Genomic DNA, 24,824 nt, shown 5'->3' with positions numbered 1-24,824 from the left:
TTTGGTATCATAAAGTAACATTTGCTGTCTTTTTCAGGTAGATACCATGCTGTGAATACTTTATCTTTCTGCTATAAAAAAAAATCCTAACACATACACACACACACACACACACACACACAGATAAAACGAGAAAAAGGACCAAAATGCATTGTAAAATAATGTAGTCCAGATGTGCAATATATTTGGTACCTTCAAACCTAAAATTAATTTCTAAATTCAACAGCACTAAATTATCTTTCAGAATGTTCTACTTATATAGCACATTGGTTACTTTTTACTTAACTAGCATTTTAAAACATGTGAAAGGTTCAGTTCGTGACAGAGCAGTATTTTGAGTCTGTGCTCTTAAAACACTTTGCTGTTTCAGTTACATAGTATTAACACCTTTACAGCATTACATCATCATTAGTTCTAAATTACAGAACAATTTGCTTTCAGGTGGTTAGAACCTGGACACAACAGAGGCTTTAAAAGAACAGGCTGATCATTCACATTTATATCTGATATTTTTCTTTACATGGACTGTGACAGTTTGATATTTAAATGACTTTCTGCAGTTTTCAATGATTTATAGACTTTTTCCAAACAGCTTTCCTTTTTTTCCTCTGAAAATAATATTTGCCATTAGCACTGGTCGTGTGAGCCTGTCTCAACAACATCTGTGCAATTCTGCCCCAGCTACTCCTCTTCTCCACCCACCTTGACAACCTCGATTATAGATGTCAGAGAAAGATACAAAAATTGACACCTTTTGAAAAATAAATTGCTAATAAATTGCTCACCAGTGAAACAAGTGTTGAGTAACAATGATGAAAACTTAGAAGGCCAACAATAACTTAATTCCATACAAATATTTATCAAAAGCATTCCTTATTTTTTGGGGTGAAGGTTTAGCAATATTAATAAAATAAGTTCTAGATCACTTATCCTAATACATCCATGAACTTTCTATTTTTCAGATAATTTGTTCACTGAGCTGTTTCCGACCTGCTCAAATCTGTTTTCAACAACGGACACAGAAAAAACCCGTAATACATAATACTCATGAATGAACACTGACTATATAGGTATCCACCTGTGTACCTTTGTCTGCACTAGTATAGCAAGATTTTATTTTCTAAGTTTGTTTCTCTATAGCATACTCAAGTTAGATCCCTAAAACTACAGTGATTTTTTCCTCTTCAAGAGTATCTCCTGAGTGTCAAAAAGTAGCTTTCATTAGTTTACAGGTTTGAAATAGATCTTAACAGTTAAAATTCTTCAGAGCTCTTAACAATCTAAATAACCCAGGCAATGCAGCAGCAATCTTGGAAACTTTTCTTGGACTAAAGACCATCTGTTCTACCCTTTTCAGGTAGAACAGTAAAATGATCAAAAATCACTCAAAGTGTAATATCTTGAACACCCATCTCCTAATTCAACATACAGACAGCAAAAAAAAAAACCCATGCTAACTCCTCTACAAATGTAAATATGTTAAAATAGTGATGTGATCATTCAGACCAGTTTTGTTTCTGAGACTAAAGGTTATCAGAGTCTTTGTTTATAAAAATAAGCACATGCATATGGAATTTCCTCGACATATTTTTTTCAGCTGTATTTTACAGTACCATAAAACCCAGGAGAACAGGTTCTTTGCACTTTTCCATGAGCAAAGAGCTCTTCCTTCTTCCATAAAAATACAATTAACTTATAGTTTATTGAAATTTTGGAATAATTAAGTTGGAAAGAGGAAGAATGCAACCCAATCAGTGACTTGTGATTACTGTTCTATTATCTGCAGCTTATCTGCTAGGTGGCTGTGACATTCCATGCACTGGAAGTTAAAAAAAATTGCTCTCTCATCAGGGGGCCAGGCCAGTTGCATTGCCATCGACTTGGGGAAGTGGAGCAAGAAGCCAATACACAACTTAAAAAATCTACTGTTGGAAAGATCACCTGAGAAGTAAATCTGAGATGTCTGAGATCAGACAAATTCTTGTCACAAATTCTCCCATGTAAAAAATTCAATTTTCCCATGTAAAGAAACAACAGGAAATTCTGCCATACATGGCACCTAAACAACAGAAATGCTCTGCACTGATGAAAAGCAGAAGATCCCTTGCTGTAAATTACCAATGTTTTTGCTGGGTTTGGCACAAATGTAGAGGATTTACCTGCTGATGTGTCCAAGGAGACTCTTAATTTCTGTCATACTCATAAAATTTTATGGTGAATGCAATGGGTTCCTTTTGCTGCTTAATGCTGTTTTTAAGATCACAAAGGTTGCAGTTGGAAAAGTTGTTCTTTCATATTGATGTAACTCTATTGGTGTTTACAGCTGCCTACTGGTTTACAGTGAAGTTACACTCAAAGTATTAAAGCAAGAGAAATAAAAATTCTCCTTGTCTCACAGCTGTATTCTCAGTATCTGGTTTACCTACGTTTGGCTTTATTGCTACTGAAGAAGATTATTTATTTATTCATTCACTCACTCATGTTTTAGTTCATTTTGAAGAAAATTCTTTTTGAGGGGGTGCTATATTCAGAAAAGCAGTTCACTTCAGATGAACTTGAATTAGAATTAGCTTTTACAATCATAAGTTCTATTGAAAAGAGCCTGAGATTTTCTAAAGTATTCCTTTCATTATTTCTCCTGTTCAGAAACAAGAACCAGGAAAGTAAGAAACTTTCAGAACCTTCAGGAGAGGAGTACTTTGTGCCTGGAAGTAAGTTCTTGGAAAAAGTGAAAGTCTTATGATTTTTCCCTTTATAGAGTTATTATTGAAATATAAGTTGCTGGTGTCTAAGCAAATACATCCTTTTCACATAACCATTGGTGATGATCTCAGATACTTTTTCCTATCTCTGGACTGGAAGAACAATCTTACTTCTGTGCCATTTAAGATCAATAATGGAATCACTACCCAGGCATTTTGCTCTATTTCTCCTTTCACTTATCTGTGAAATGGAACTTTGGAATGGAATTAATTTGGGTTAGAATGCTTTCAGATATGCAGATGAAAAATACTTCTGTGTCTGTGAAAATGTTATTTTCTGACTTCATAAAAAAATCAGTAAGAGATTTTTGTAAACTGTGTATGTATGCCTTCAGTTTATTTTGAAAAGCACTCTTTCATGTGATCCACATCCAATGATCACTGTGTGTCAAAAAACTTTTTGTCTCTTTGGTCAGAAACTGTAAGAATTTTCAGAGCACAAAATAGGACCTTGAGGCTCCATATTCTTCTAGAAGGCAAGTCTGTTGTCACTTGAAAGCACTCTCTGAGGTGAAAGCAACATAGATATTGCTTATCCTTACAGAAGTGATTTAAAATATTTGCATATTTTCCCTAAAAATATAAATTCAATTGATTGTTTTTATGAAACATATTTAATAAATAATTTGACATTGAATCAAATTCCTTGTTTTTCTGAAAACTCAAAGATTTAGTTAAACATTTTACCCTTGCTGGGATTTGTTTTAGGCAGAAAAAGTATTGCGCAGTCTAAACATCTGTCTAAGAACTGAAATAGGATGCCTTATGCTCCTTCTGAATAAAAAAAAAACCCAAACACAAATTGTTCTCAAGGAGATCTCCAATTCAAAATACTGTTGAATCAAAAAATTTGCTGAACCAGGTTGGAAGTAGCACATGAAATCTGAACCTTTTCAGCTCTGTCCATCATTAATGTTTAATGTAAAATTCAGTCAGGTAGCAATGACAAAATATTATAGCTCTGGACAAAAGGTAAGCTATTCATCACCACTGGGCTCATTTGTGTTGTTTAAATAGACTCCTTGGCATGCACTGATGAGGATATGCTTTGCCTTGGAGCACTAATAAAACGGTGCTTCCAGAAATTGAAGGCAATGCACTCAGACTCTGAAGCATGATTGCACTTTAATCATTGATTCAGATGAGGTGAATTTTTTTCTCAGCTCCCCTCTTAATTGTATAGAATGCCAGAAACTCACAAGAAGCTGATGTAGATAATGCTTACACAATGATAAAGTGACAGGCAACCCGTGCAATTTCTAATATGACAATTCTGATTATAAGTTAGTAGAAAAGGTTTCACCTTGTTCGTAAGACACTGTAACAGGTTGACCAGAGAGTGTGAATTCCTCAACCATGGAGATACTTAAAACCAGAGGCCCTAAATAATATCACCGGATTGGTCATGGTCTGACTAAGGGAATTCGAATAGATGACCTTCAGATATCCTTTTCCAAACTAAATTGTTCTGTTATTATACAACTCTTACAGTTCATTCCCCAAAATGATGGTGTTAAAACAGATACACACAAACTTTCTAGTATTTACATCTTACTCTGACATTATCTCTACCCTTTTTCTGCCCCTTGGGTCCTAAAATGGGAGTACCAGTCTTTGCAGAGAGGCATAAGCTTGGGGTTACGGTAGCACCTCAAGTTCTTTTGTGGGAGAAGTATTGCAGCTGATGCTGCCTTATCATCTGGGTCTGCCTAGGGTACTTTTATGCGTTAACTAACAGTGTGTTTGTCTGCTCTTTTCTCACTGGTTCACAATTTGGTGATGTATTCAAATTTATTACGTACTGTAAGCTTCATATATGTGTAATACTTGTTCTTTGTTCTCTCTTTTATCTCTGAAACAAGCTCCACTCGGCTCTCAAGGTTGCATTTCATTAATGACCATGAAATGACTGTGATCTGCATTAACAGACCTGGTGCCTCTGGTATTGTTCCTTTCTTGCACTTTCCAGGCCTCTGCATTCATCCTATACTTGAACTTTCAGAGAGTCTGTTACACTCCTCTGTTTTATTTCAACAGCCTTCAAGCTGTGGTTTCCTGATCGCATAATGTTCTATTAGCACAAACTCATTACATATGTATTCTTATTCCAGGATCACTGATTCATTCACTTTAGAGAAATAATGAACCATTCAAAGACATATGCACTTACAGACATAGGTAGATATAACACTTTGGTAACTTCTTGCAATAAATGTCTACTAGTTACTACAGCATGTGCATTATCGAAATTATTTACACAATTAATAAAGTAATGGTGAATCATAGTACATTTTTACCCCAGGAAAGAAAAAAGACTCAGTTTCTCTCTTTGCATGAAATGCAAAGTTAGATGGTATTTACAGCAATTAAAAATATGCAAACCTTGTGAAGTTATTTACACTCGGTTATTTGCTTAGCTATATATTCTCTATATTTTCTCAGACCCAGGTACATAAATAGATAATACATCATGTAGACCTCAGCCAGTTCAGAATTGGTATGCTAATGATTCCTACTCTTCTACCTGTATATTTGGTAGTCTAATATCTTAGAGTGAAAACACGGTGATGAAAAATTCTAAAAGATATTACTAGCACAGGAAGAATGAAAGACTTTAAACCATGTTTGGAACAAACCACCAGTAGTACTGAGAGAGACTAATAGCTATACAGGTAGCCTTAATAGTTATCAGTAACATTATGTTATATGATTACAGAGGTTGCCAGATGACTATTTATAGATTGGAACATATAACTAGATATGAATTACTGCAGTGGACTGGGATATCTACACCATATGATCAGAACAATACAATACTGGCACTTTTCAGAGGGGAAAAAAGATTTAATTGATTTCAGGACTTATGGTAGCACCATCTTTATGTCACTACTTCTAAGTGTTTATACTCCTAATCTTTACCTTAGTGTCTAACTGAATCATTCACAGTAATTCTTACATACAGACATTTTATGCTTTGATTTTTAGCCAAAGCATAAAATTCTGTTGTTAAACAATGTGCATCCTATGTAGCATTTGGGGAATCCAAAATCCACAGTATATTCTCTTTTTTTTTTTTTTCTGGTGTAGGGTCCATGAATACATTTCTTGACTCTGAGACTCATTTTCTGATCAATATGTATTGTGAGTTATTCTTACAGCTTCTCTCTAATTCAAACACTTAAAAAAGTTATGAATGTTATTTTTTTAATTTAAATACTGTGTTTCATAGATGTCCTGGGTAAACACAGACAAAATAAAATGAAAGTATAACGGTGTGCAACTAGCTGTCCTTTTTGTCAGGTGATCCAAACCCTGGGTCATCTGACCTATCTCTCTATCTTTACTTTTAGAAATCTCAAAGAACTTCCAGAATTCTTTTTTATAGTTCAAAGATAATACAGTTTATTGAAGGAAAGAGCTTTAATGGCTCTCAAAGCTACCAGTCTCTGGTGTACAACATTCTGAAAGTTTAAGATAAAACAACTGGAGAACTTTTCTTGTGACTCTATCTTCTGATTACTGACCTTGCAGGGATCCCACTTATATTAGAATAGCCTAAGTGTCATGTTTATGGCAGAGATGATAATAATCTTGCCATTGAGAAAATTGCTTATGTTATATGACTTGAAAAAATAAAGACACAGATCAGTGACCCCAATATCTTCCTGAAATTCATTGCAATAACTCTAATAAAATGTGAAAATCAAAAGATGCTTCTAAGATATTACACAAATGTGAATAGGTTTAAAAAAAGTCAGATAAGTTTATGGAATCTCTAGTGGCAGAGACAAAATATTTTATTACTTTGGGTAATATTTATTCATATGATTATTTTACATAAAGAAAAGAAAACTGTGTGTTTAACTATAGGCATATCCTAGAAGCTTTAGGTTTTTACCTGTTCAAATAGATACCTAGATTTCCTTCATGTAGACAATGTCAGAAGTTTTCTGAATCAGCTAATAGTTGAGCCTGACTTGGAGCAGAAAGCAAGAATATTTCATAGAATCATTAAGTTTGGAAAAGACCTGTAAGATCATCTGGTCTAACCTCTGAAATGTCAAGTCCACCAGTAAACCATGTCCCTAAGTACCACATCTACTCCTCATCCCTGGAGGGATGAGGACTCAACCACTTCCCCGGGCAGTTTGTTCCAACACCTGAAAACCATTTTAGTGAAGAAATTTTTTCTAATATCCAACCTGAACTTTCCTAGACGCAACTTGAGACCGTTTCTTCTCATCCTGTCACTAGTTTCCTGGGAGAAGAGACCAACCCCTGCCTGTCTACAATGGGTAGTTGTAGAGAGCAATAAGGTTCCCACAAGCCTCCTTTTCTCCAGGCTAATCAACCCCAGCTCCCTCAGATGGTCCTCATAAGATTGTGCTTCAGACCTTTCACAGCTTCATTGCTCTTCTCTGGACTTACTCTGGCACCTCAAAGTCCTCCCTGAATTGAGGGGCCCAGAACTAAACACAGTACCTGAAGTGCAGCCTCATCAGTAAAGAGGGACCTGTACTCAGCAACATTATTTCTGACACAGGCTGGAGTGCCATTGGCCTTCTTGGCCACCTGGGCACGCTACTGGCTCATGCTCAGCTGGCTCATTCTCAGCAACCCCAGGTCCTTTTCCACTGGGCAGCTTTCCAGCCACTCTGCCCCTATCCAGTGTAGATGAATGGGGTTGTTGTGACCAAAGTTCAGGACCTGGGAGTTGGCCTTGTTGAGCCTCATATAATTGGCCTCAGCCCATAGATTCAGCCTGTCCAGATCCCTCTGCAGAGTCTTCCTACTCTCCAGCAGACCAGCACTCCCACCTAACTTGTCATCTGCAAAATTACTGAGGGTTCACTTGATCCCCTCATCCAGATTATTGATAAAGACATTAAACAAGACCAGCCCAAATACTGAGCCCTGAGGAACACCACTTGTGATGACTGGATTTAACTCCATTCACCCCCATTCTTTGGACTTGGTCATCCAGGTAGTTTTTTGTCTAGCAAAGACCATGCCTGTACAAGACATAAGCAGCCAGTTTCTCTGGGAGATGCTGGGAGAGTCCTGTGAAGTTACCACTGACATAAATATAAATCCTAGTTTTAGAAAGGGAAATCAGGAAGATCTGAGGAACTACGGACTGGTCAGTCTCACCTCATTGCCCAGTAAGGTTGTGGAGCAGATCCTCCTGGAATCTATGCTAAGATACATGGAAAATAAGTATCCATAAGATTCCATAAACTTATCTGACTTTTTTTAAACCTATTCACGTTTGGGTAATGTCTTAGAAGCATGGTTACAGATGTGGTGAATTAGGGAAGAGGATTATGTCATCTACCTGGACTTTTGCAAAGAAATTGACACTGTCCTTGTCTCTAAACTGGGGAAAGCTGGATTTGCTGGGTGGACCACTTGGTGGATAAGAAATTCACTGGATAGTCGCACTCAAAAAATTGTGGTCAACAGCTCAACATCCAACTAGAGAGTAGTGACGGCTGGTGTTCCTCAGAGCTTGATAATGGGACCAGTGCTGTTCAACAACTTTGTCAATGACATGGTTGGTGGGATTGAGTGCACCCTAAGCAAGTGTGCAGATGAACACCAAGATGAGTGGTGCAGTTGACATGCTAGAGGGAAGGGATGCCATCCAGAGGGACCTTGACAGGCTGGACAGGTGGGCTTGTGTAAACCTTGAAGGTCAACAAGGCCAAGCACAAGGCACTCCCAAGCCCAAATACAGGCTGGGCAGCCTGAGAAGGACTTGGGGGTCCTTGCGTTGGTGGATCAGAGGCTCAACGTGACCTGGCAGTGCATGCTTTCAGCCCAGAAAGCCAACTGTATCCTGGACTGCACCAAAACAAGCATGATTGAGGGAGGTGATTCTGCCCCTCTACTGCACTCTCATGAGATCCCCCTTGAGTGCTGCATCCAGCTCTGGAGTCCCCAGCATAAGAAGGCAGTTGGAATGAGTCCAGAGAAGGACCCCAAATATAATCAGAGGGCTGGAGCATCTCTTCTATAAAGACAGGATGAAATAGCTGGGGCAGTTCAGCCTGGAGAAGGGAAGACTCCAGAAAGACCTTAGAGCAGCCTTACAGTATTTAAAGGGAGCTTACAAGACAGATGGACAGGGACTTTTTACAAGGGCATGTAAGGTGGAATGGCTTTAAACTGAAAGAGGGTTGGTTTAGATTAGATGTTAGAAGAAAACTCTACTGTGAGGGTGGTGAGACACAGGACAGGTTGCCCACAGAAGTTGTGGATGCCCCACCCCTGGAAGTGTTTAAGGCCAGGTTGCATGAGACTTTGAGCAAGCTGTTTTGGAAGATGTCCATGCCATTGGTGGGGAGGATTGGAACCTCCAACTCAAACCATTCTAGGATTCCATGCACACATAGATGTAAAATATAAATTTCAAAGTATCTGTGGCTTGAAAAGTTGTACTGAAAGCTCTGGGACATGCTGTGAGTCTATAGAGAGCCTAGAAATCTTTAATAAAACAAGCTGAAGATTCACCTTCTTTGAACATAAAAGAGATCACAAGGTCTGCCTTGTGGTAAAACTTCAGCTCTCTAAGCAAAACACAGAGATAGACAGACAGTGAATACTGAGGTTATCAACACCAAACGCTAATTACAGGCCCTTACTAGCTGCTAGCACCTAAGAGAGATGCATGGGTTAAGTTCTTGTAAATATATAAATCGTATCTAGCAGATAGCTCCAGCTTTGTTTAAGATTGATAATGCTCTATAATCTGCAAGAGATAAGTAACCAAGCATTTAATTCAAGAACAAAAATGAAGAATGAATTCTTTCCAAAAAGGAGAAAGGAAGAAGGTGGGGAAGGAGGGAAGCGACAGAAGGAAGGAAGGGAGGAAGTGATATTAGATTCATTAGCTGTCCCTGACAGGTCTTGCTTGTGGCCCCCAATGCCTGACACTAAGCCTATTTCACAATGGTGGGTTCGAAGGTGCACCTTCCTCCTGCAGCTAGGAGTCATCAGCTCCCAACCTTTCCCACTGCGGCAGCCATCCTCCACTGCTCCTGTGACTGGGGCTCCCAGTTTCCCTCCTCCCTTGCTATGTGTGGCTCAGATTTTCCTACAGATTTTCCTCAAAGACCTTCTCTTGTTTCTGTTCCACACCCTCCCTGCCTCTCCCTGATCAGCGCCTTGGCCGGAGGAGGTCCTGCAGGAGGCTCCCCAGTCCCTGAGCAGCCCTGGCCGGTGCCCTGTGTCTGTGCCAACCCGCACGGCTCCATCCCCTCCATCCCGAGCAGCCCTGCGCGGCCACGTCCAGAGGATCCCTCTGTCCCACGCAGCACCGTCCCGCGGGCCCTGTCTGTCTGTCCCCGCCGAGGACAGCAGCGGGTCTCTATGCCGGCCGCTGCCCGGGGTGGCAGCACGCCCACAGAGCTGCAGCCGCCCGGGCTCTGCGCTGCTCACTCCGCAGCTCCTGCAGAGACAAGGGCGGCTGCGGCGTGGCCCCTCCAGACCTCCTGCTGAGAGGCGCGCTGAAGAGAATAAGGAATCTGCAACCTATTTTCTTCGGGCAGGAGAGGGCACAGACACCACTCATTACCATGGCTGCTCAGTATTACGCATTCAGCCACTGCTAATTTCTCCTAATGAAATGCAGCTGGAACTGGATTGAGGCTCATGAACCGTGGCCCAGCCGAGCTTGTTCGCATGATGCAATGTAACCTGCTGCTAGCTAGTTGAGAGAGCTGTTCCCGAGGAATGAGAATAGTCTGAGTTGGCCCCAAATTATCTGAATAGCGCTGAACTTGCCTGTATACACTACAGGAAGAATTTTAAACACCCTTTTTCGTTTTGTCTGCACAATTCACTGCAGAAACAAAAGTCTGATTCCCTGCAAGAGGTGACAATTTGTGCCAGCTACTAAATTGAAGGAAAACGTATTGTGTGTGAGTGAATGTTTGCACTCTGAGGTTTAAAGCATTTCCTATTGCTAGGGAAACCATCAGGCTTTGCTCCGCATATTTAAAGCAGCTGGCTCAGCCAAATTTTGAACCTGGTGGAAATCATATTTTGCTAGGAAAAAGAGGAAAGCTAACAATGAAAAACAGGAAGCTAATAATAAAGACACCTCAAAATTATAAGAAACAAATTAATGAGGAAGGGAAACAAGAAGACTATGTTCAAAAAAGATGAAATATCATAAAACTAATTTCAAATTGTACAAATTTTTCTAGGAGTTTCCTGTTCTGTGACTCTACAAACTTTATTCCTCTAAATAGAGTCTAAAGTCTCAACTGATGTAATTTAGCACAGCTTCAAATATTGCAATGAACTTTGTGATTCTTAGACTTATGGGACACCTGAACCACCTAGACCTTTCCTTTGAGTCACTGGAGCATCACAGTTACATTTAGAGACCACATCTGGTCTGGGATGGAGTTCTCCTGCAGATGAGACTTTGGTTAATACATGTGGTACGGTGGCATTAATATACAGAGATCTGGACCAGAGGCATCAAAGCTGCTCTTTTCCCCATCAGGAGTTCATATATGGTCAGGAAATGTAATCAACTTAAACAGTATTTTTTAATGAAGGTACTGCTTTCCTTTTAACATTGGAAGTGAAGAGTAAGGTAAATTCGTTATTAAGATAATGATGCCTATGGATTTTTTTGATTTTTAGCTTTCTGTAGATATTAGAAGCAACTGTAATTAGCTCACCCTTTAGCACTGTAGTTTACACATTTACCCAACCCTGTTTCCCCATTCCATATCAATCCCTCTAAATTCCGTTAGTGTGTTTAGACTTCCCTCAAGGTAGGCCTTCATTCTGTTTAAGAACATTTGCACCCTGGCTTGAATAAGACACCACACAGGCAAAGCAACCTTCAAGCCCAGAACTCTGGAGGAACTCCAAGGACTGGATGTGCTGTGATGAAGAGGAAGATGGGGAAGAGGGGGTCCCAGAGCACCCTGCCTCAATTTCCAGAGGGGCATGCCAGGGGAGGATCTGGGGGTGGATAGATCTGGGATTGGTTGGAATAATACCTTAAATTGTGAAACCTTGTGAATATGGGATGCGCGTCATATGTATTCCTGTGGGCCTCAAGCCTGAAATTAAAGGACCTACTCTCTTTACTGTACACTAAGTATATATAATATACTAAGTATATTGTATATATATACTATACTAAGTATAATATACACTATATATCTTATACACTAAGTCAGCCCAGGGTCTCTTTTTCTGCGGTCTCTTAAAGCAACAATAACAAGATTTCTATGCACCAACTTTCCTAAAGCCAAATTAGATACATTTGCCTCCTGTTGTATGAAATTTTGGAGTTTCAATTTATCTGGTTACAAGGCTTCTGCGTTTGTAAAGAGATAGTTTCTAAAGACAGTCAGATACTGTATTCCCTTTTCCAGATTTCTTATGCTTGCTGATCTGAAAACCTGCTTGAACTCAATGAGAATGAAGAATCAAGGCATCATAATGCCTTTTTTCTTCATAATTGTCACTGAAGTGTTATAGGTAAGTATGTATCAGGAATCACCTCTCCTTCTTTGCTGTTTTCACCTGGGAAAAATAATATGATATATTCATATACATCTTTTCAGAAATCAATCCAACTGAAAGTGTGACATTTATGTGTATGATTGTGTGGACTTGCTCCAGGTGCACTGGGAGAGTCTTATACAAGTTATTGATGTACCTTGATGAAAGAGAAGCTACAAAACTCTACTGCACACTAAGGTATTAATGAGAATAGAACATATTCGGTTGCTCTGATGCATTTTGCTGAGAAGAGAGAAGCATTCTCTTCTGATTTAATGCACACAGTACAGAAAATTGATAATGCGATGGGAATTAAAGTGCAGTAAACTGGAATAAAATACAGCTTTACAATTCCTATGAGATCTTTCAAACATATGTACTTCAGATGTGCTTTTTTTTTCCTGTGTGCGTATACACAAACACACACACACACACACACTCTCACAGACTCTCACAGTTGTGGTATGAAGGTACATAAGCATTAATAAATACTACAGCATCGTATTATTGTCACCAGAAGACAGCAATGAGTACTGCTTTGCAGAATTCTAGAAGGACTAATGCTTTCCTTGCCTGTGCAGAATGTTGAGTATAGCATTCAAGATAACAGAACCTAAGAAGTGAAAGCAAGATCCTGTACTGTCTTTAATATTTCTCTTCAAATTCAATAAGTGTGAGCAAAATCTGAATTTGATTTCAGTTAAAATACAATATTGTTTTCTTTTGATGTCCTTTCCAACCTTATATCAACTCAGCCACTGGAAACTCTTCCTCATCCTAGCTTGACACCTGAATAGAATTAGAAAGTAAAAAATTCATGGGAGGACAAAAAATAACTATTGAATTATCAGCTGCTTCATTAGATAGCTAATTATCAGTGTGATCTCTGGTGCACAAGAAAGCTGCTGCTTTTTGGGCCTGCTGCTGATAGCACCCTAACTGACTTTGTCCTCTTGAAATGTCCCCCTAGGAGTTTCCGAACTACAAAATCTGCTACTGTCTCCTCAGCTCCAAAAGTCTTTTTATAAGTACAAAAGGGACACTTCCCTTTCTCATCATCCATAAAGAAAGAAGGTGACCTTTACAGTTTTCTGGTAGTGAACAAAAGAATGTGAGGCATCCATAGAAAAGAAAGAAAGTGGATTAACTGAAATCTGAAAGATCTCTTACCCTGATTATTCTGGTTACAGCAGATCAATTTTTTTGGTGTTCATATAAGCCCTAAGAATGAACTGAGACTACAGCAACAAACCCTTTTCTTGTTTATCTGTGATTAGATCATTTAAAAATAGTGTGACAACGATATCAATAATTATTTGCATTTCACTTAACTCCCACTATGGAACCAGAGCTCTCTTGTTCTAGAAACAGAATAAACTAAGTCTTTCTAAGGGATAACATCTGTCTAAAGTGCTAACAGCATAAAGCATGGGGAAGAAAAACAGACTTAAATGTATGTGAAATATCTTTCCTATGACTGCAGAGATATTATAGTAGTTCAAAGGTGAGTTCATACCAATTCTAAAAATAGACTGAGGAAGTAGAAGACTTGGAGAAGATCAGGAATCTACCTCTGAGTGGGAGAAAGTGTGGAAAGCAGAATAAGAACTCCAACTAGCCTTTGTCTCCCATTCCCCTCCTGGGCAACCCCATGAAGAATGTAACATTTATTATGAGCTAAAGAAAGAGAGGGTGGACAGGAGGTGAACAAGGCCAAAGTTTGCCTGCAGTTCATAATCCACATATTGTGGCTGTTAGCTAAGTTCTCCTCCTTCTGACTACTCCTTCTCTGTATACGGTAATAATCCAAGTTAATTTATGTGGAATAAATTACCATGGATGGACTTGAAGAAGAACAAATTGCTGAACAGATATCAGTGTCCTTAGTTAATATATGTGAAGATATTGGAACAGTAAGGTAAATGCACGTGGACTGTAGAAGTTTTGGGGATGACTAGCTATGGATACAGTGATGTGAAGGAGAAAACCAAAACCCAGGAGACAATGAAGGTGCAGTGTTTGTCAGCAAGTACAGGTGGAATGTAAGGATTTGAGTGTAGGTGTTGGAAGAGAAGGGGACAATATTGTTGTAGTCAAGATAGCGTGAATCTGGATTGCAGGGATTTGGGAATGAAAGTGAGTTGTGGTGTGTTTGTGCTTGCAGTGGAGGGAGAGATGGGAAAGGAGCATGACTCTGTATGGGAACCAGATTATCACAGTTGTTAATTGTGGCTCCAGAGGTCTTTTAGGACTTGGATCCTTCATTTTCTCTTATTGTGATCAGAATTGAAAACATCCTCACTAGACAGTTTAACATAAACTTAAGGGTTATAAAATCAGGCCAGACTGGCCAAGAAGCGACTCTGTAATTACCTATCACCCAAGACAATTTTGAGAGATGATGATGACTATGCAATATGTCATCATATATCTGGATCACCTGAACTAAAAAAAGAGATGTTTTTATAGTTGCTTGCTGATATGGCACAAGTCAAAGTCTGAAGGTATGAATACATTAATTCTTTATACTGACATATAAAGCAGTATCGAGAAGCAAATCTTCCAAATTGTATGTGATAAAATGAAGACCTAAACAACACTGCATACACAATCAGGTCAGCCCCTTTGAAATATTTAGCTAAACATTGTTAACATAGCAGAGGAATCCTTGACAGAATATCAAAATATTTTTTGTGACAATCACAAACTTTCCTGACAATCAGAAACACTGCTTGGCTTGATTTCTCATAGATCCTATGAGATTTTTCATTTTACCCCAACATGACACTTACGGTAATTGCAATAAGGCTGTTGCTTTATGTGGAACTGACTGAATAACCCATTGGCACATTAGAGCAGACACCAGACAAGCAGCAGCAGGTATTCTGTTTGCATGCATTTATACAGCCTTATAAACACATTGATGATAGGTTTATATGTCCCATTGACACATGGATCAATGAATACAAACTCAAAACAAGTGTTACTAATAACCAACTTCTGTTATGACATACTGTGATAAAGAGAGAGGCATGTAAGCTGTATTTTGTGCTACTTTGACCTTGAATCATCTCTCCATGGCTTATATATGTGTTAAACCAACAGTAAATGTTTTAGTCCGTAGACTATGAAACTGTCAAGTACATAATATATAAATACTGGAGTTTGTTTCCTGATTTCACTTGATCAGTTGTAAAAAAACTAAAAATCTATTAGCTAGCATAGTAGTATATGTTTTTCTCTAACAAGATAAAAATAATTCCATATGAGTGTGGATGTCCTTTGAGCACAACACGGTGTAACTACATTCATTATGTTTCGTTGTACCCACAAGTGTAATCATACAGTAATATGCTTGTTCTTTATTTATATTAGAGCTATTTGCTATGAATTTCTGTGCTGAAAAGTTCCATGTTCATAAATATCTGAGTGATATTCTCTCAGATTTTTAACATGGATTCATAATTTAAAGGATGAAATTGCAAAATGCCCCCTGGTGAATAGAGCAACATTAATGAAGTATGGAGAGTACCATGTACAAATGAGTGACTCCAGTGCTACATGAACACAGACAGCTTGGCCCAAATTCATTCTACTTAGCTGCTTTAATGTACATGACTAAATTAAGAGCACAATTGCTGTAGACTGTCTGTGTTGTTAATGGAGAAAAATGAGCTGTTCCAGATATTGGTTTAAAGGGTATGCAATTGCTCTGAATGTCCCTCTCTTTCCCCACTGAGCAGAACCTCAGGCAAACAGGTGTCCCATTTAGGACTAGGTGTCTAATGTTAAGATGTTATGCAATTTATGGTGGGAAGACCTTGGACTAAGGTTGTGATATGTTATTTATAATGTACATAAGAATCAGTCTTCTGATAGAAACACAGAGTCACACCTCTGGAACTTGAGAGCGAGAGTCTAAGATAAGTGGAAGAGAAAATAAGCCAGATGGGAATGAATAGACATACATAATTTAAAAATATATGGCTGATGCCCCCTGAAGGAAATATAAAACTGTATTATATCATATCTTCTCTGCGTTAGGAAAAAACCAGAGATATGACAAGTAACATGATGTGGAATTTAAAGGGTATACCTAACGCTGTGAATCCTACTCTGAGGATAAATAGATTTTTCTGGACAGCTTCGCTGTGATACACATCCTACTATATAAGAGTTGTTCCCTGAACAATCCTGCTTTTATGTTATTTTAAGTATCCTAAAGCAAGCATTTGAATAATATAGGAATTTGAAGAAGTAGTTTTGTATCTATGGCACAACATCTTTTCTTTACCAGTTGGTGGATGTTCTTTACCTGTTTGCCCGTGTTTAAGCTGCTCATCTTTAGTGATCTTATTCAGCAATCTGGAATTAAAAATATCTGGAAATAAGGAAATTTAAAGCAAATATCTGGGAAAGAAGTTACAGTGAAAGAAAATAAAATATGAAATATTTCTAGAAAGAGTCTAGAAAGTTACTTCACTTGGTGGTAAACTTGGACCCAGATCAGTTTCCCATTTGACAGAATGGTGCCAAAATATATATATTATTTTTTACAGAAATTGATATTAAGATAATTCTTTAAAGACATGGGCAATTTTAGATTCACCTGTGTGATTACATTGTTAGTTGGACAAAAGAATTTCTGCTTTATGCCATGCTAGAGTAGGGAGTCTCCTATTCATTGTTTTCTTTTAATGGCTGTATGATATAAAATATGTCTGGAATTTTTTTTCCAACCAATTCTATCAATTTACCTCATCAGAATTTCATCAGCATTTTTATGAATCTTGAGCTCACCTTCAGATTTTTTCTTAACTTGCTCTATTGGCCGTTATGTGAGGAAAAGGAATGCTAAAATTCAGTTGGTGCCAACTTTTCCTGATTTCCTGGATACTTAGTGTGTAATGGGTCCTGCTTTTCTGGGAAAAAGACCCAAATGTAAAACTTAAGTTGTATGCACGTGGGAGAAGAATGGGAGTAGCCCATACACAAATGCGCACATAAATATACATATTCTTTGGCAGAGCAGACATACAAAGAGAAATTTTCCACATCAGCCCTTTTCATGCAATGCGTAAAAATTTCAGTAATGCATATACATTTACCAATAAAAGCTCTGCCTATAAAACAGCCTGAGACATGTATGGATTATTCATCAGCTCCAAAGGCTTCCTTATAATTATGACCTCTCTTAAATATCTTTTGTGTTTCTAAATTTTGAGGAAGATCCTGGGGCGTGCTTCCAATACCCTTGATTTAACACCTGTCTCTGAAGGGCTTATGTCACAACATAATGATCTTCTGTCCAGATAGGACTAATTTCTTCGCATCAGTCAAGAATATCTTTGTGGAGGGGCCAGAAGGTGTCAACAATATAGTTCTTTTAGGAAGAGAACACAGATAAAGAGGAAGGTGGTGACCCTTGACTGTCTTTGTTAGACAAGCAGAAGCAGAAGGTATACCTTCTGGTTCTGCCCAGATCACAAACTCTTAGGTCAGTAATCCTAGGCTGGGGTTTATTAACCCAGGAAATACTCCTGGTTGTGATCAGTAACTTAAATGCATATACTGAATGATACTCTGTATGTAGTACTCCACTCTACACTTGCAGTATTCGCCAAAGTCTCAATAGACTCTCAAGAAGTATTGAATTCTATCCAAAAAAAAAAAAAAAAAAAAAAAAAAGAGAAAAGCAGTGCTGTAGACATTATCCTGCAGAGTTCCTGATGTGATCTGCATCCATTTGGATTTCACTGGGAATCAATTAATTACTCTAATTTTACATCTCACCATTGTCCTGTGGTTTCTTTCTCACCAAATACAGAACAAGTGGGTTTTGAAAACACCAAGACAAATTATTGGTTCTTTAAAACTGAGGAGCATCTTAGAGATGGTCAGAAAGGTCCTAAAGCTTACAGATTATGGGACTGGTCTTTATTGTCCCAGGCTGTCAGAGCTACCAATGCTACCAAGGTGCCTAGGTTGGAGCTTGATTAAGACACTTGATGACAGAAATCTTAAATCTAGGAAGTACTTACTATCACCTGCTCTCACATGAAGACCAAGAGAATCCTCTGAAGATGTCATTTTTGCAAATGCAAGACGGTGCATAATTCTTATGAACTCCTAGTCATTACCATGGCTGGGGGTGGGGGTGGTTTTTTTTGGTTTTTTGTGGTTTTTCCCCAAAAATATTTAGGATACTTCAACAGGCTGAGATAAGTATTTCAATTCCAGTTCAAATATATATATATGTATGTAAACACCAAGCATATATACATACAGATAAAACATTTTTATAACTGTAGCACTCAAAGTAGTAATGGCAGAAAACGTTTCATTTCTTTCCTTATCCTAAGACTCTATGTTAAATCCTACTGAGGCAAATGGAGTAGCTTTACTTTATTAGAAATCAAACAACCCTCACTGAAAAATGACATATTTTTAAAAAGCACCAGAAAGCATTTTAAAGCCTCTCCCTGACAAAGGATACCTCTCACCATTTTTCTAGGGCAGAAGAAGAGTTTTCTTTCAAAGAGATTCCATAAAATTTGATTATTTTTTTAAGCATGATATGGAGTCATTTCATCAGGTACTGAATTATGAACTATTCATGACTAAATTCTAGTGCAGCATATTTTGGGTAAATCTTGAAATTCTTAATCAGTGGACCTTCAAATTCTCAGTGCCAGTCATGAAAAACACCACTGGTGGTCACAATGTTGATGCCAAAAAAACACTTCACATTCTTAAATTAAATGTGTACTTTGGGCATAAGTATTATGCAAATAGTATAGTTAAGAGAAGAAAAGTTAAACTTCAGAGGTTGCCTTGGCAAAATAAGCATGCTACATCAAAAATTTAATTGAGAGAAGTACTTCTAGGCTGTGGTACAGCTGTTCTCCATCATGAGACCTGAAATAGCACCGTGATGAATCAAACACTAATTTTCTGACTTGTATGTCCAGGTTCTATACCGCAGAAAGAGGAAGGCAGCGATGAGGTTATGCCTGTGTCTTGTCTTTGTATTTTAAAATGATGGTGCAAAGGCACCTGTCCAGCAAGATAATATTACCAAACCCTACAAGATACATCAAGTCTTGAAAAGTAGATAGTAAATATTACTACAGCATGGCAGTACGGATGGTCAGGGGCCTGCAGCTCACGTCATAGAATGGAAGGCCAAGGAAATTGTCTTTGTACAAGCTTAACAGAAGGTTCAGGGAAGATCTTGCTGCTGTCTACAACTATACAATGGGAGAATGTGGACAAGGTTTTTCAGGGGTAAACAGTAATAACATGAGAAGCAACAGACAGAAGCTGCAACAAGGGAAATTCTGAGTAGATATTAGGATTTCCCCTTCTCCCCTTAAAGGTAGTCAACCTTTGGAAGAAGTCAAATCTCCTCCTTTGGGGATATTCAGAACTCAGTTTGACAAGATCATGAGCAACCTCTATTAACTGACCTTGCTTTGACTAGGAGGCAGGACTGGATGGTCTACAAAGGGTCCTTCCATATCACGAGATTCTGTAAGTCCTAGGGTGAATTATGAATGCTAAGTGCACAGACTTTACATTAGAGAATAATGTATGTGTGAGAGGCATCATCTTAACAATCCTCTACTCTTTTCTGACCCCTTCCTGAATATTCCTGTATTTTCATTAGATTTTCTACAAAAGTCTGCTTCTTAATACAAGCAACCTAGACCCAGAAGCCAGTAGTTATACTTCGCACCAAAATCATGTCATAGTTTCCTTTATTGAGATAATACAGTGAACAGGAAAGTGCTAAGTACACAGTTTGTAAGACATCAGTGCAGTGAAGTCTAGTTATCCAGCAGCTTTAATTTAAACCAAACTTTTATCTCTTGCACTCTTCTGTGCGTTTTACTACACATTTGGTAATTCATTACATAGTGCCATTTCCTTTTGTCATGCTAATTTTTTTTTCTCTAAATGTGCACATGCATGCATATATATGTTTATAGACATACATATGAATTTCCATCTCTAGATGCAAGATATCCTTCAGAATATATGCAATGTCTGGCTAATATCCATGATGTACTATTTTTGGCTAAAACCCAAGCTTTTTGGATTTTGTAATTCATAACCATACCCATTCAAGCATGTTAATACCTTTAATAAAATTTAGCTCATGTATAGGTCTTGTACTGTCAGTAGCACAATTTTTCAAGCTATGAGATGTCCATAGTTGACACGTGCATTTAACTTACATTTAATGACTGTAGAGCTTTTACTGCATATATGTCATTTTTCCTCCAACATAACCAGGGGAAAGGTTGTCTGGTGGTGCCAGAGCTAATTCTGCCAAGGTTTACATCAGAATAAAATTTCTCTACCACCGAACTAATTCTGAAAGAGTTTTATGGCTGGAATATCATCAGAATGGTAGAAGAAGTCTGGGCTGGACTGGTAACTTTAGCTTGAGCTTCAAAATTCAAGGACAATCTGATACTTATTTCCCAGCTGAAGTCAAACAATATTTTGCCTTGATTGTTTAGAGAATCAGCAGTATAGTTCACATTTTTTCCTTTTATCCTATGCAGTCCCTTCTTTTACTCCAATGTACTTGTAGAGTGGGAATACAAGATATAATGAGATCCAAACTGGGATTTTTCATGGTTTTTTTAAGAATTCAAATGTCTATCCTTTGGTCTTAAATCACTTAGCTCCTTCTCAAAACACCAAAGTAGTTTAAAAATCCACAAAGCCACAAAACACCCAAACCCAAAAACTCAAACCCCAAACTGGTTTTTATAACATAAAAGTAGAAGATTCTGCCAAAAATTACATACTCTCATTAGGGATTTCTCCTTATTTAGATCGTAACAAGAATTTCAGACAGACTTTGTTCAAATATAGGAAAATTAAAATAGCTTTTGAAATAAGACAGTGTTGAAGCCACAAAGGGAGGTTCATATTAATCTCTTTGTCTGACTGTCTTTGCTTCATAATTAGTTTGGACAGAATCTTCCAAATCCGTAAATCATTACAGAGCTTTTTATATCATATTAGCCACATCAAATGCTAAGATAACACAGCACAAACAGCAAGGCTTTTAAAATCCTAATGCAAGAGCAGCATGGCCCAAAGGGCCATAAATAAATTTACTCAGTGCCAAAAATTGATACAGGTCTGGGAAAAAAAGTTTTTTCTTGGAATTTCATGTTTCCTTCCTGCTTGGAACATTATTATTTTTGGCTGAGTATTTATGACTATTCTGCTGTATATGGATGGATATATTGATGTACATGCAATTGAACTTGTCCTCAGAGGATAACATACAGGCAAACATACAGACATTTTTCCTTTTGGCTTTGCTTTTCCCATGTGATTAATCATCTTTGTTATGCTATGAGGCAATATTACTGCAAATCAATGGAACAAATGCAGTCATATCTGGTAAACCTTCCTATTTCTGCAAACCAACAGGCCACAAGAAACTCACTAACATTGCTGTGCATGAATTTAAAAGGGTTGCCATTAACTCCCGTGCCAATTTAATTTTTATTTCTTTATATAATATATATTAATTGCATATGGAAATATACAATTTTGAAAGAATATTACAATCCATACTCCCTGATCTCTTTCTACCTCCATAATAAAGCATTTTAAACTGCACAAAGGAACAAAGCTCTCTGATTTAAATTACTTCAGTCCAGCTGTGGGAAAAGACTTATGACAAACGCAAATATTCATGGCTAGATAAGTAGCATGACAAACAGTCTAGTTACTGTAATAAGTTTACTTGAAACACATGGCCTGATTTGAATAAATACAATATCTTAGTACCAGAGCAAATTATTCCAATTTCATAAATCAAATACCTAGAGTAGTTCATTATTCTGAAAAATTTCTGTGATATAATGCATTTTTAGATAAGTATATATTGCATTGACTCTGCAAAACAGCTGAGTGATAAGGTCCTCTATAAACAAAGTTACATGCACTCTTTGTGGAGATAAACTTGAATAGAATAAGGCTCCTCTTTATTTAATTGAATGAAACTTATATTTTATTTCTGCTGTGGAGTGTACTGTGCATTAGTACCACTTAACACAGGCTTGTAAAAGAAAATAAACTATTGTTATTATCTTTACGCTAAGAAAACTTCATAAGAAGACTTCAGAGGTCTTCAGCATATACACATGAAGGCAACTAAAGCTGTTCATCACTAACCTACACACAACTCAGCTACAATAGACTATATACCCTAAGAAGACAACTGTCAGTGTAGACGTGACTTCCTTCCAAGTTATTTCTCCTCTAGATCTGCATGGAAAACTCAGAGAGATAACACATCTCTTAAAGGCTGGTCCAATGCTCATATTAATATGAACGAATTTAAGTGAGATTAGTTTAATATTAAGTAGGAAAAGAAATCCTTCAGTACTGTAATTGAAGTGAGATGCTGGACTGTCTGGATACAGTGGTAATATGGATGTGGGAACTGCACAGGAGAGCAGATATTCCTTTTTCCCATGATATTCTGGACAACTGGAAACTAGAACTCTCTTGGTATGTCCATATAACTACCTCAAGAATAGAATATGACACATCTACTCATTCTGTTCTAGAGACAGACCATCTATGCACGATGCTAACAAAGATGGTATTTAACTCTGTGATGATATAGCATATTATAAAAGGAAAACAAGATAAAACGACAGGTATTCCAAGTCAGAACAAAAAAGACCATCTCTCCAACTCTCCTGTTTACAACAAAAGAGAATGTATGATAATAAATACTGGTAGAAGAGTAGACAGGATTTAGCAGTATTTTCCTCAATGCCCGTAACACAGTAGTTAGAGAGTTGGAATTCCACAAGATAGGTGGAGTGTCACAGCCCTCACAGTTAACCACTATTATGTTTAATAATCCTAGATGAGGTCTTTTCCTCAGCAGTATGTCTTCATAATTTTGAAGTTTTTATCATCCACAAATTCTTGTATCAGTCAAACTATACACATCGCAAACCCTCCTTTTCCCACTTTCAGCCAGTCAATTTTTACTTTCATTACTCTAGTTATTTTATTCAAAAAGGCAGTAAAGTGTTGATCTATATGTGTTAGACATCTATCCCCTGCTTAACTGTCCTTCTCATCACTAAACAGTTCTTTTTTTAAACTAGAGAGGACCAGAAATTCAGCCAATATTCAATATGAGGGCACATATGCAGACGACTTTCTAGGAGATAGAAAAAATTGTGGGTTTTTTTCTGTTGTCTAGACACACATGCAGAGAGGTTTTATCCATTACCAGTGATCCTAAGCACTATTCTGAAATAAAAATAAGAATAATCTTCAGGTATGGTCTTATTATAAAATTTGGTAGATTCAGGCAGGAATTTAGTGGCAGGAATTTAGGCAGGGATAGGGTAAGAGGTTAGCCAGTTTGCTCAAGCCTCTAACTCCAAAAAGGCAAAATTTCTACCATAGCTAGTTGAAAACAAAATCCTGAACCAATCCTACTTTGATTACAGTGTTTCAGCTATGAACATTCAATAAATGCAAACTTATCAAAAACAGGAAATTGAATTTGCTAGCTTGAAAATTAATCACTAAAAATCATGAAACTGACTTCCTGCCTTATCATGAAACTGTCAGCTTTACACGTCTGGAAAGCCTAGGACTTTCTTTAAGCTAACAAACAAAATTGCTTATAAGAAAAACCTGTTTTCAAAGTAAGGAAAAAAAAATCATGTTAGCCCTAAGTAGCACTGAAGACAAGAGTATATGTACTTTAAACAGAGAATCAGATGAGAAATAGCACAAGTGAAATATAATAACATATGACATTATAAAGACAATTATACAGACAATATATACTAAAATCCATATGTTCTATGAAAACTGCAAATCAAAATAAAGTATTCATCAGTACATCCCTGTTCTTTCTTTACAGAAACATTTCAGAATTCATTTTAATTTATAAGGTCCTATTTTTTTATAGAATCATAGAATATCCACAGTTGTAAGGGACCCACAGGGATCATCAAGTCCAATTCCTGACACCATGTGTCTGAGAGCATTGCCCAAGCAATTCTGGAACTCTGTCAGGTACTGTGACCACTTCCTGGGGGAGTTTGTTCCAGCGCCTGATTACCCTCTGGGTGAAAAACCTTTTCCTAAGATCTAACACAGTCCCCAAAATGCAGCTTTACACCATTCCCTTGGGTCCTGTCATTGATCACCAGAGAGAAGAGATTGATGCCTCCCCCTCTGCTTCCCCTCATGAGGAAGCTGTAGACCACACTGCAGTGTCCCTTCAGTCTCCCCTTCTCTAGGTTGAACAAACCAAGTGACTTCAGTAGCTACTCATATTTCTCTCTTTTTTAGAGCTTCTTCCTTATGACATTGCCAAACACTGAGATTTAGCAAGCACAGTGTCCTGAAGTCTAATAGAGTTAGAATCATCTTTTGTTGGTCTAGGTAGTTTGATAAAGAAGGATTTTTTTCTAATTTTGGTTTTGTTTTTTTTTTGCCAGTAGCTGTCTA

Source organism: Corapipo altera, unplaced genomic scaffold (genome assembly GCF_003945725.1).
Source record: "Corapipo altera isolate COAL_440 unplaced genomic scaffold, ASM394572v1 23, whole genome shotgun sequence".
NCBI lineage: Eukaryota > Metazoa > Chordata > Aves > Passeriformes > Pipridae > Corapipo > Corapipo altera.
The sequence above is the reverse complement of the archived record's forward strand: the minus strand, read 5'-3'. Positions refer to the sequence as shown.